Source organism: Lepidothrix coronata, unplaced genomic scaffold, assembly GCF_001604755.1.
Source record: "Lepidothrix coronata isolate B3197 unplaced genomic scaffold, Lepidothrix_coronata-1.0 Scaffold2, whole genome shotgun sequence".
NCBI lineage: Eukaryota > Metazoa > Chordata > Aves > Passeriformes > Pipridae > Lepidothrix > Lepidothrix coronata.
The window spans coordinates 12,578,051-12,591,315 of record NW_016690182.1 but is presented as its reverse complement, the minus strand read 5'-3'; positions in this window follow the sequence as shown (position 1 = coordinate 12,591,315).

The following is a 13,265-nucleotide window of genomic DNA, read 5'->3' as shown; positions in this document are numbered from 1 at the left end:
GTGTCTCTATGGGGTGGAGGGCACTGTGTGTCTCTATGGGGTGGAGGGCACTGTGTGTCTCTATGGGGTGGAGGGCACTGTGTGTCTCTATGGGGTGGAGGGCACTGTGTGTCTCTATGGGGTGGAGGGCACTATGTGTCTCTATGGGGTGGAGGGCACTGTGTGCGTCTCTATGGGATGCAGGACAGTGTGTGTCCCCATGGGATGGAGGGCGCTGTGTGCCCCTGTGGGATTGAGGGCAGTGTGTGTCCCTATGGGATGGAGGGCACTGTGTGTCTCTATGGGATTGAGGGTGCTGTGTGTCCTTATGGGATCAAGGGCACTGTGTGTCCCCATGAGATAGAGGGCAGCGTGTGTCCCTATGGGATGGAGGGCAATGTGTGTCCCCAGGGAGAGTACTGTGTGTCCTTATGGGATGATGGGCAGCACATGTCTCTATGGGATGGAGGGCAGTCTGTGTCCCTATGGGATAGAGGGCAGTGTGTACCTCTCTGGGATGGAGGGCACTGTGTGTTCCCATGGGAGGGTAGGCGCATATGTGTTCCTATGGGATTGAGGGCAGCGTGTGTCCCTATGTTTATGACGAGGCTCAGTTCCTTGGCAGCATGTCTTTCAACACATTTATTTTTTTCAAAATGAATAATGCATCAAATGAGGGTTTTCACCGCCTGGTTCGGCGTCATGGAGGGACGTCCCGGTGTTCTCTGTACAGCAAACCGGCTCAGGGTGAGGTTGGATTGTTAGGTGTGAAGTGCACAAATACGTGTATCCACGGCAATAACATCAAAGGGAAGCATGGGAGGGGGAACCCAGAACTGTAATTTATTCCTTGGTAACATGGGGACGTGCTGCACGGGTTATTTATATTTGAAGGCTGCCCTGAGTGCTAAATGAGCCATCTTTTTAAAATAAACATGAGGGAAAATACATCCAGGCTCCTGGTGCGTTTTAAGGTGAGGCCGGGCGAGCTGCCGGCAGGTGCTGGAGGAGGCGCAGACGCCTCCTCTCTGCCATTAACACCATCATCACTGCACAGACACACACACACAGACACACACAAGCACTGTGTTCGTCCAGGCAGACACCGAGCACATGGCAGCTGTCCCACTATGGCTCTCCAGTGGGACAGGATAGATGTATGGCTGCCAAGCAGCTCAGGCCACCACCACCACGGCCAGGCTTTTTCTCACCTGGTTCACTACACAGAGGGATCACGAATGCTTGTTCCCAGGAAGGTCTGACAGCAGGGGAGTTAATATGCACCATGTCGCTTGCATTGAACCCCATCTCTGCTTTCTGGTAGCAAAAGCACAGCCCAGGCAGCTGCGGCCAAATCACAGAGCTCAGACCTGTCCTGGGACCAGCCCTTGTCTCTGCATCTGCAGAGGGATGTGAGGTGAGTGACCAGCCAGACCAGAGCCTGACACAGCCCCATCCTCTGTCCCTTGGATGGGCAGGAAATTAAAGCCACTTCTCCAAATTCAGAGCCACATCTGGTAGCCAGGGGTGGGTTCAGGCTTTGAGCGCAGCTGGAGTGGGTGGCTGGGCACCAGCACAGATGTGCAGCCCACAGACATGGCACATCATGAGACCACTAACAACGAGCAGATGGCTGCAGGTCACAGCAAAGCCCCACTACCAAGGATTTGTGGGTGACAATCCTACTGCCTGGGCGCAGATACCAGCAGCAGCTCAGCCCTGAGCTCAGAGAGCCTCAGCCTTCCTCCCACAGCAGCCCAGGTGGTGGCACCACACAGCAGTGGCCAGCTCCATAGCATGACCATGTCCCACCAGCTCCAAGCTCCAGTGACAGCCCCACTGCACAGGGTGAGCAGGGCTGGGGCGCTCGGAGTCCTGGAGCAGCTGCTGGGGTGATGCAGCAGGGATCAGCCTCACTGCCTCCTCTGCACTCTGGGAACCAGCTCGTGGGGCTGGAGCAGCTGTTGGGATGATGCAGCAGAGATTGGCCCTGGTGCCTCCTCTGCCCTCTGGGATCTGGTTGCTGCTGGCACTCACAAGCTGAGGGACTATGGTGGATGTGCACAGCTGTGGCTCCAGCTGTTGAACAGACCCAATGCCAAGGTCTAGAGTGGGCTGGGATGCACCAGACCATAGCTCAGAGACGAAAAATATTTCAGTCTCTCAAACAATTTTCCTCATGGATCACCACAGACGTCAGCCTCGCTTGCAGCCTGATGAATGCCAGGATTAGCTGGGCTCCTGCATTAACCGCCGGAGGTGTCAGAGGTGACCTTGGGCAAATATTTACAATTACTGCGTTGCTGTGTCTGTGCATGTGCTCAAAACACAGAGGGGATTGGGTTCAGATGGCACTTTAATGAGCAGAAGGACAGTGGGAGGGTAGGGCTTCTCATGCTGTTGTGTTGAGCACTCCAGCGTGGGGAGATCATCTCTGTCTGCCCACAAAGGCATGTTGGAGTGGCGAGTGCTCAGCAGCCCTTCCAGGACCTGTGCACTTCGAATAAAGACCATCTTGGTTTCTGTATCACACGGTTGTGAGCGTGTTGCTGGGACTCTGGGAATTGCAGTTTTCCTGCCCAAGGCTGGTCTGTGCTCACATCCACATCACATGGACAGCAATGGAAACACTCGAGTCGTGCCGCGTGCTTGGGATGCAAACTGAATAAATAACATGAGGTTATAAAGCAGGATTCCCCTCGAAAATTTGTTCTTCCAGTGGAAAACACAGAGGAGGAAAAAATCCTTTTAAGTTCTTCAGCCCTCTTCCTACTCCTTATGAAATGCAGGAGTGGAGATGAGCAGGGATGGATGAATGAATTCCCCCAGAATAATCTCTCCTTGATTCCTTTCTACATTTTGATGACTTCATTCCTCCAACTCTCATTAGCACCTCCTTTATCCCCAGTTCTTCTCCAAAGGCATTCTGCTCTTGCTCCCTGCTGCTGCGCAGGGAGCAGCAGAGCAGGGATGGAAGCAGATGCTGTGCACCACCTCATGTTGAGGCCTGGAATTTCAGAGCCTGATCCCAGCTCCAGCCCTCTCCCATGGCAAGAGAGATGAAGACCTCACCTGCCCCAGAACTCTCCCTGCTGGATAAAGCATCCACTTGTCCGACACCTCATCCTCACACAAGGAACCAGTGGCATTGTCCCGCCCTCCGTTAAGGGTCCACGGTCCAACACATCCCTGCTGAAGCCCCCGCAGCCAGATGAGCTGCCTCACAGGCTCTGAGGGCTGATTTCCAGAGAGGAAGGTCTGTTCTCTGAAGTGCACCCCTTCTCTGCACTCAAACCAACCCTGGATGCCTCTTGATCCAGCCCAGCTCTGTCAAAGGGGGTCACAGGATTTTCTGCCATCCTGTTTGTGAGCAATCTCGAGCTCTGCCTCCTTTCTGGGGTCCCCAGGAGGGAAACTCTCACCTGGGTAAGGAGGCAGGGGGTTGACAGGTGAGAACTATCCACCCAGGCTTTCAGCCATCCCCTGCACATCTCTGTAGTGCCAATGCTCTTTGCACTCCCCTAAGCCAGATCTCAGCCAGCAGATTTGCTCACAAAGTCCTGTTGGACCAGCGAAAAGGATCCTGAATCCCTTAGGTCAGGCATGCAGAGGGATCACACTCTGCTTGTGCTTTTCCCTGGCATTCTTTGGCTGTGGGTCCCAGCTCTCACTTATTAAAGTTGGAAAAATTGTGTGTGATGCTTTGCAGAGCCCATGGGTCATTTTTGAGCTCCAGAGGAACCACACATCTGTAATTCTGCATTCAGCACAACATCCCACACTCAAAACCAGCTGTGGTGGCCTGAGCTGTGCCTGCACCAGTCCCTGGATGGGAAAGATGTCCCAGCCCAGCCAGCCTTGCACCCAAGGGCACTGTTTTGACCCCCAAACAATCAATTCAGTAGGAAATAAACCAAGTGGGAAGTACAAGTGTTACTCCCAAGGTCACACACTGCAGAACACCACACTGCACTTGGTGGGGGATGCACTGCAAGAAGCAGGGTAGCACTGCTGGAATGTTCCCCATGAACTTTGTTTCAGGCTGCTGGAACTGCTGTGTGGAGCATCCAAGGGGAATGCTGGTTCTCAAGGCACAGAGATTTCTGAAGACACACATCCAAAGCTGCATATGAGAATGCTCCCTTGGACATACACATCCCTGAGCTGGCACAAAGGGAAGGGGAGGCTACACCACACCTGCATTCCCCAGCTCCCAGCCAAGGACGGCTCAGGTAGGGACTGAGCTGACTTTGGGGATGCTGCAGGTAACCTCTGTGCCGTGCAGAAGAGAAACCAGCTCTCAGCAGCCAAACCAGCCTTCTCCAAGCCCAGCCTGCCACTGGCATCACCAGACCTGCCCTGACTCACCATGCTGCAGAGAGAATGCCCCCTTCCCAACTCACACTCAGAGCAGCCCTTCCATGTTTATGTGAATCTCCCACTTTCTCTGACCCTCACACATAGACGGGTAACAGGTATTCCACTGTTACAGCTTTTTCACCCCAGCATTAGGTTACCTTAGCAATTAAACAAAGCAAGCATGCACTTAGTAAGACTTAGGTCAGGCTTATAACCAGAAAAAAAGCTATATGCTGACTCCAGAGCACTCAAAATTTCCTCAACAACCATCATCTGCACTCCAAGGACATCAAAGACTTTCCAAAAAGCAAAGATGTGCTTCCCCAGCTTATATATTCCCCCACCCCCTCGCCTGCAGCACCCAGCAAGTGGTTCCTCCTCCCCATTCACACCTCATCAGCTAGAAGGTGAGAGAGAAAATGAGTGCTGAGCTTGAGGGAATTTAAGTAGAGACAAAGGACAGCAGATCCTCTGTTGGGATTCACAGTAGCACCTCTGGGCAGGACCAGGTGCCGGGCAGGGAACTGGGGAGACTGGGCTGAGGTTTGTCAGGGCAGAATCCCTGTTTTGGCTGAGCATACCATACCTGTGTGGGTCACACGGGGCTGTCCTGAGCCCGCTGCCCACCCGCAGAAAATAACCTGTATTCCTAAACAGCACTGGCTTTGTTACTGAGGCAGAGGAGAGAGCAAAAGGCACGTTGAGGTCATTTACTAAATTAGGTTGTGAAATTAGAGGCTGTGTGGACTCGGCCATCACCGTGGGCTGGTGAGGGTTGGCTGCCCATAGTGTCTCCCTGAAGGAGGTGCAGGCAGAGCCGCCGCCAAGGTGCAGGTGTGGGGATGAGCGAGACTGCAGCAGGCGAAGCCCAGATGTTTATCTGGGCAGTGGGAATGGTGAAGCCCAGATGTTTATCTAGGCACTGGGAGCAGGCAGGCCTCCTGGGAGGCAGCCAACCTTAGGAACAGGCACTGCGTCTGTCTCGTGGCTGAAACCCGGGGAGAGAGCTGGACACAGTCCTGGGAGGGGAGTTGGTCCCTCTCCAGCAGGGAGAGAGGCCAACAGCTTTTAGGCAGATCAGAGAGTGGAGCTGGCATTGCAGCCCCGCTGTGGCAAGCCAGTCAGATGAGACCGGGGCAGGCCATGGCAGAATATAACAAAATGCAAATCAGAGCGAGAGAAGTTCATCTCAAAAATAATGTGATGTGCTGCTGTTCAGCGAGAGGGGGGTGGAGAGGCATTGATGCCGAAAGAGCTGGGAGCACAGCAGGGGAGGCTGCAGCAGGAGGTGCCAAGGACAATGACGGATGTGGCTGAGCCTGGAGGGAGAAGACCCTCCCTGTGACTATTTTTGCCACCTCATTACAGGGTGTTACCCCTCAAGTCCCCATGCCAGGTGCTAGTGAAGCCCCCCTGAACTCCAGCTGCTTCCTGCCAGCTGCCTGACCCCCCAGTGTTAGGGTGTCCTGCCCCCTTCCCAGCCAGCTGTGTGGCTCCCCAGCACCAGGAGAGAAAATCCCTGTGGAACAGGTACCTGGCACAGCAGGTCCAACGGGATGCACTGCCTGCTGTTCTGCTCCTCCCTCGGCACGGCGTGGGGCTCCGGAGCAGAGCTGCATGAGCTGGCTCCAAATTAAAGTGATGCTCAGGCTTAATGGAAAATGAAAGTCTGGAGGAGGAGGAGGATGAAGCCATACACAGGTGCACACATACACTGACTGTCTTGCCCCCCTCCCTTGCTGACCATGGCAGCAACCCCAGTGCTGGTAGGTACCCACTGATGTGCCCTGCAGGGAATGGACTTCTCAGAAGCTCATTTTTAAATAGTGAATTTGAGTTAATTAAGCACAAGAGTCTGGAGGAGCTTAGAAACTCACTGGTCACCAGTGGCTACTTTTCCTGGCACCTTGCAGTGCCAGAGATTCTTCAGATGATGGGACAAGGCTCTGACAGGAAGCTCTAGAGGGGTCATATTTAGTGGTAAATCACATGATGCAAGACAATAAGTAAATTGTTAAAGAGAAGTGAAATAATTGTTGACCAACACCATGCTTATAAAATGGATTTCGTCCACATTTCCTTTTAAGCATTACTCCAAGCCTGGCCAGTAACATTCCCAGATACACAGTCAGTGTGGTGCTGAGAGGAGATTCAAACTAGCTCTGGCTAAGTCCAGGTTTCTGTCCAGGCTCCCTGAGGTCTGTCTCCTAGAGAGAAGCATCCCCTTGAGTAATGCTGAGCCTCAGTCTGGGTGGAGGAATCCCCCTTATCTCCACCTCAGTGCCAGGACAGAGCAGGACCCCCTCAGCAGAGTGAACTCAATGGGGCTCTTCCTCATCCTCTCCTCCTCCCACTGAAGCTGGACCTTGTTTCACTTCCATTTCTCCCTTCCCTCACTGCTGTCCCGTGCCTGTTATCACAGTATTTCTCCTGCAGCTTTGATCATTCATGCTTTATTGCTGAGTTTTGTCTTTTCATTCCATTGCCAGGTACAGTGCAACTTCCCGCACTCATGGCTTCTCTGGTGGCATCTGTGGCTGGGCTGTAGGACCAGAGGTGGAGGTCACAGAGGAGGAGAAGGAGGAGGATACCAGGGAGGCAGAAAGCGTGAAGGATACCTGTGCTGCTGAAACCCCTTCTGGGCTGTTATGACACTGTCAGGATGTGCACATCCTCTGGATCACATGTCATAAGAAATGCTTGTTCCAGATGCCTTTAGCATCCGGTTTTGCAGAAACCTCAGAGGAGCTTGGATACCTTGGCTGAGTTTGGGGTTGATGTGCTGAACCAGATCTCTTGCCTCACGCCCAGCTCAAAGGGCTGCTACCACCCTGGGCATGGGGAGAGGAACTGAGAGGCAGTGCCAGGACTGTGCTCTAGTGCTGGAGCTGCTGCTGGGGCTGGTGAAGCAGAGGGGCACCCTACATGAGAGCTAAAACTATGCAGAGAGGCTGAAAAGCTGTCATGAGACTCCAAAATCTTATCTGCTCCCCATAGCAGAGGCCATGGTGACCCCAGTCCAGCCCATGAAGACCTGCATGGTGAGCTGAAGCTGGATGGGAAAAGCTTCTTTCTCTTAACACAAGTCTGACAGGAGAGCAGGGCTGGGAGTCTCACCCAACCCTTCTCACAATGCACTCAGCTCATTAAGAGGGTGATTAACTACTCAAGCCATTTACAGAGGGATGTAGTGGGATCTCCACCATCAGATCTGAACACTCACCCACCAGCTCTCACTCCATTCCCAGTGAGATGGGACCCAAAGCTGAGCTGATCCATGTGATAAGCAGCCCAGTCATCCTGGCTGCCCCCACGCCCTCAGGATTGTCCATTCAGCTGACAAGGCAAAACAAAAATATTTTTAACTTGGATGGAGATAAAAGGTAAAAACTTCACATCTAAGAGCTCTGAAGTGTTGCTACAGAGGTGGTTTATCTTCTTGTTTTCCTGAGAGGCTCATGCTAGACCAGCCCACTGTGCAGCTATCCAAGGATCTCTGTGTCCAGCCAGGGCTGAATTCCTGCAGAGCAGGGGGCTGTCTGACACTTATTTTTTAATTTTTAAAGCTCCAGTTCCTGAGCAATGGGAGGATTTTCATAGCTCACCTTTGACTTAAAGTCAGGCAAGTTCCTTGCCTACCCAGAGGCTCACAAACAAACACAAAGAGGAAGTGGGTATAAGGTTTGAAGGAGATCTGATGCTTATCTGATGAAAGTAGCGTTCCCATCACTGTCCCCTCACACTGTTCCCATCCCAGCGTTTGTGGAGCTGCTTTGCTGCTGTTGGAGAAGTTGTTCTCACTCTCGCACAGCTCAGTATTGTAATTGCAGCTCTCAGGGAGCTGGTAAAAGTGCTGCTTCATGGGCACATCCATCCTGATGGCTTCTGCCTCACTGCCGAGGATGAATCGCCACAAGTCAGGGCTGTGAGGACTTTTGGAGAGCCCTTCTGCTTCATGTGTTTCACTCTGTCAGCGAAGGAGCCCTCTGAAATACCCATCAGCCAGCTGAGAGTTGTGTTTGGGGAGCACATGGTTCAGCAGAGTGAAGGAAAAATCTATTCCAATTAATTTTCGTACCGGGCAGAAGGCTCCGAACGGCACTGCCTGGCATCCCCTCCAGCAGGCAGCCACCCTGGGAGCAGCTGGATCAGTCCTCACAGGTGTTGCAGTGCACTGGGTGGGTTTTTGCAACTTTATATCCACTCACAAAGGTTTGTAGGTTTGAAAAAGTATTTCCCCCAGCTCAGGAGGGAGAGGGAGCTGGCTCAATGCACAGGGTGCTGCTTTCCCGGGTGGGACGTTGCTGTTGCAAGGGGTCGGTGCCTCGTGGGTCAGGCAGAGCTCAGCACCTCCCCAGGCATTCTGTGGGGAGGCAGGAGTGTGGGACCCCCTTATGTCCCCAGGGTGCTGCTGGGGGGGGCTTCAGTGGTCAGGGGAGCTCCAGGGCTGCCTGTAGCCTTTGCAGAACATTGTCACACAGTGCCACATGCCCCCACGTCTTGCCTGTCCTGATGGGAGGCAGCAGCACAACCCAGGAGTCCTGAGGGACTGGGTGTGCCCTGAGCCCAGGCACAGATCACAGGATGGGAAACAGGCAGACAGAGGGACACCGAGGTGATAGAGCTGAGCTGTGCTTTGTCCTCTGCCTTCATCCCGTGTGTAGGGAGAGGTACAGCCCAGTGCTGAGGACAGCAGGGATGGAGCAGAGGAACCCTCAAGCCCCTTCCTGCATGGTGGGCATTTGCCATGTGACAGAGCAGGCCTGGCTGAAGGTGGCATCACCTCTCTCCACGTCACTGGTGGGATCTGCACCAGCAGAAACCTCCCCAAAGGCAGCAGGGATGAACGTGGATACCCACAGAGCAATGCTGCACAGCCCTGGGTGCTGCCTGCCCCAAGATCAGCCCTGGCTGAGTTCCCACCTGGTGCTTCTGTTATCTCTGGCTGGGATCAGATGATGCCAAGCCCTCTTTTGGGTGAGAGGAGGCTCTCCTGGCCCTGCCCCACAGTGGGAGCTGGGCTGGGAACCAGCCAGGGGGAGGGTGGAGGTGTAGCAGAGTAGGACAGCTCCTTGCCAGCCCCTCACCATGGAATTGGGGGCTGTGGTGCACACCAAGCCTGCTCCAGCTGGGCAGGACTGCTGCCACCAGAATCACCTGGCTGTCCCTGCTCTGGCTCTGGCTCTCCCTGTCTGCAAAGCACAGGTTCTCTTGCCTGTTCTTCCAAGAACTGGAACTTTCCAGAGGCCTCATAGGGCACAGAACGACCCCCCACTCCCCCAGCCAGGACATGAGAGCCCCACACTGCTGCCAGGAGTGATGAGGGGCCAGGGATTGTCCTTCCCACTTACTCTTTCCCGTGGGCACAGACAGATTTGAGTCCTTCCAAATTTAGTCCTTCCCTTCGTGGTGGATTTTCCAAAAATCATTCATCAAAACTTCTGCGGATAATTATGAGTTTGTTGCTCATTTATTAGAACCAGGCTGTAATTACTCAGTATCTGGATGATTTGCTGCACAGATCATGTGGTGCTGAGTAGGTCAGATGAGTGCAAGGCTCAAATTAGGATTTTAAAGTGTGTTTTCCCAGGAAAGTCTGCAATACAACCCTAAATGCTGCTGTATTGTCAACAGCGTGTCTGTGGGAAGGCAGAGGCAGACAAGGGGAATATGAGATAAACATGAGCAGAGTCACAGAGTCACAGGGTATTTTGAGTTGGAAGGGACCCACAAGGATCATCGAGGCCAGCTCTTAAGAGAATAACCCTTAACTGATAATTTTGCTCCGTTTTGTCCAGCTGTAGCACTGTGGGCACAGGGACTGTTCTCCGTGTTTTCCAGGTGTGTGATGTGAGGAGTCCCCACGCATCGCTGTGACAGTTTCCCATCCCCAGCTGGTGCCTTCCCATGGCATTTCACTGTTCATTGGCTGGATGCAGCACTTGGCCAAGGCTCTGCCTCTGTGGCCCTGTGGTGACACTGTTTTCAGCCATGGTTCTGTTTACCATCCCTGGGACCAGCCCTGCAGCCAAAGTTTCCGGCCCTGGGGTCACGACTGTGCTGTTGGGGTGTGCAGGCCATGCTCCCTGTTTTTAGGGGGAGAAGGATACCATGGTGCTGGCACTTCCCAGGACACAGGGAGCAGATCCCTTTGGCAACAGCTGCCCTTCACAGCTCTGTTTGGCACTAAGGTTGCCATAAAGAGCCTGTCCTGCTGCCCCACGCAGCAGAGGCAGAGCAGGAGCCAGCTTTCCAGCTCAAATGGGAACACTGAGGCCCCAGGAACTGTCAGGGCTTTTAGGATCTCACATGCATATGGCAGGTGACCCTCAGCTGATGCTCCTACCAGGCACTGTTTTGTGTCCCCCGTGTGTTGCTCACGGCCGGTACCGATGGGGGCAGAGCCCCGGCAGCCCTGGGCAGGACATTCCATGTCAGAGCTACACAGGACCACACCTCATCATGGGGGTGGGAAATGCCACCTACTTGGCATGCCCAAGAGGATGCTGTTGGTTTCCTGGAGTCCCTCTGCGTGGTTTTTGCTGGTCTGTCTGGGTTTGGCAGCGCAATCTGTCCCAGCACAGGAGCAATAAAGGGGCTTCCTCGCACTCAGTGAATCACCTGCTGAATCCGGGGAGTTCTGGACTGCCTTTGAAGCGCCGGTTCATCACTTTTTTCCACACCCAGTGGGGGAGTTGGACGTCCCACATATACCAGACCAAAGGTGGTTTGAGGGGAACCAAGGTGGGATCACAGCCTGAATCTGTGTGGAGCAAACCAGGCTGAGCTCCAGCACCTCCCAGCCCCGAAACTGGCCTCAGCCTGCAACCCACGGGAGTTTCACTCCTGGAAACCACCCTCACGGCTGTCCACAGCCACCCCAGCACCTCCAATCCCCACCACAGTCTGGTCCCTCTGTGGTGAGTCCTGTGCTTACCCTCCCCTCCCAGCACCCCACTCTGGGCGTGCATGGGAAATGGGGGGCTCAGAGAGCCTCAAGCAGCCCCACACCATGAACACTGTGGCTTCACTTTGCCTCCAGATGAGCGGATGTTGGATGTGACCTCCTGAAAGGGCACAGGGAGTGATGCCAGGGGATTGAGAGCAAACCACACATCCCAGTGGAGAGTTTACTCCAGTGTCTGTGGCTCCATCAGAGCTCATCACCCTGCTCTTCACAGCATCCTCCTCCTTCTCCTGCTCCCCTCCGGGCAGAGGATGCTCTACAGTCTCTTTTCTAGAGGCAGCACTTGTGGACATGCATAGTTCCTTCACGCTTCTGCGGGTGCCTGGGCAGGAGGTGTGGTCCTGTTTGGATGACTTGCCTTGAGCAGTTAAAATCCTTTGGCCAAAACCCTCAACCCCTCAAAATGCTGGAGCACTGCTGTGAGATTCCCTGAGGAGACCCAGCGTGGGCAGGAACACAGAGTGACGCCTCAACACCAGCCATGGGCAACAGGAACCCGTGTGCTCGACAGCTCAGAGCAATCAACTCAGCAGCTTGAAAAGGGGACCAGGAGAGCAGACCACCCACCACAGCTTCTCTACCTGTGGATAACCAGGAATGTTGCCACTCCTCACTCCTGTGCTCACACTGTAGGTCACACTGAAGGTCACCACTGGATGTGCAGGGTGGAGGGGTCCCTGCTGTTGGTTACTTCTCAAAAACACAGTGAGAAAAATAATGCAAAGACCTCTTTGGAACTACCTTTTGGAACTACCAGAAATACATGGGAAGATTATATCCTTCCCCATGGCAGCTACATGGGAGACACTCATTCTGGTTCCATCCTGATGGTATTTTGGTTCCATCTTGATGATTCCCACAGGGACAACAGCCCTGCACATGCCCTGCACAGTCTGGAGCAGCACAGCAGGGCCAGGGATGTCCCAAAAACATCTGTGGGAGTTTTATTGCTGCTTAGAAATGAGCAAAGCCAGACCAACACCAAAGGTGCTGAAACACTCAGCCATGGGAGGCTTTGGGCTCCTCTGGGGTGAAATATGAGGCACTAATCACCATTTGTGGGGCTCTTTCTGTGCCAGTTTTGTGAAGCCCCTGTACCTGGCAAACTGTGGGCATCTCCTGCCAGTACCACCAGCCACCCAGCGTGGGATCTCAGCTTCATGAGGGGACAAGACAGACCTGGTGTGACAAAGAAACTGCAACCAGTCTATTTTCTCTCTTTTTCATTTTTGGATACGTCTTTTATTTGTTATTGTTATTCCTGTTTCCCAGTGCCTGCTGCCTTGGAGAGGGAAACACTCCGACACTCCTCCGGGCATGTTTCACAGGGTTGGGGCATTTTGCTTTCAGGTTTCCATCCAGATTTCTGGTTTTAGACAAGAACCAACAGGCTGCACAAGAACCAACAAGCTGCATGTCTGGGCCTGGCTGGCAGTGCCCAAAATGAGCAACCACAGGCTTTTACTCCTTACTCCCAGTGTTTAAACACACTGTCCTGGAGCAGGGTGCTGGAAGCAACATGACCTCCTGCCCTGAGGCAGGACACAAGGTCCATGCCACCACACAGATGATGAAGTGGTGGGCCACTTGCTTGCTAATGAACTAACTTGGGGTGCAGTGAGTGCTTTGGGACCCACATGCCTGCTCAGTGTGCCAGAGGCTGTCCGCTGGTCCTCACAGATCAGTTCCGTACCCTCATCCCACGGGTGCGGTGTGGGACTGTTGGGTCTGCCCTGTACCCATGTCCCACGGTAAAAAAAGGCTCTAAGCTGCTCTCTGCAAGTTTTCAAACAGCTTTTGATCAAAACGCTCTTTTAGGCAGACGCACCCTTCCAAGGGAATGGAGAAGGGGCATAAAATCACCCCTCTGGCAATTTGGAGAACTCTCAGTGGCATCACACACCCCCCACAAACCCTTGCAAGGGGAAGACAAGAGCAGGACCCGGCTCATGTCTTTGTG